This window comes from Alligator sinensis, unplaced genomic scaffold, assembly GCF_000455745.1.
Source record: "Alligator sinensis unplaced genomic scaffold, ASM45574v1 scaffold859_1, whole genome shotgun sequence".
Classification (NCBI taxonomy): Eukaryota; Metazoa; Chordata; order Crocodylia; family Alligatoridae; genus Alligator; species Alligator sinensis.
Window position 1 is genome coordinate 509,448 of NW_005842656.1, and position 267 is coordinate 509,714.

General features: G+C 76.0%; 1 protein-coding gene across 1 annotated transcript in view; it reads left to right on the forward strand.

Moving 5' to 3' along the window:
• Positions 1–267, forward strand: part of SLIT1 (slit guidance ligand 1) — a 40,570-nt gene that overhangs the window by 34,764 nt on the left and 5,539 nt on the right.

The following is a 267-nucleotide window of genomic DNA, read 5'->3' on the forward strand; positions in this document are numbered from 1 at the left end:
CCCCCGCACGGCCCCTCGGAGCCCTCCCCCATCCAGCCCCGCCTCCCTCGGCGCACACGCGTGTGCACCTGCACATCGGCACGTGGCCTCCCTGCACACGCCGGTGTCTGGGAGCAGGTGCCGGCCCGGCCATGGGGGTGCTGGGCCGGGGCAATGCCCTGGCATCGATCTGGGAGGGGGCAACTCGCAGGGGTCCCACGGCAGGGACCGGGGTTGTGGCCGGGGCAGGGGCGTGGGGAGCCCGGGCTCCTGGGTCCTGTGGGTGGG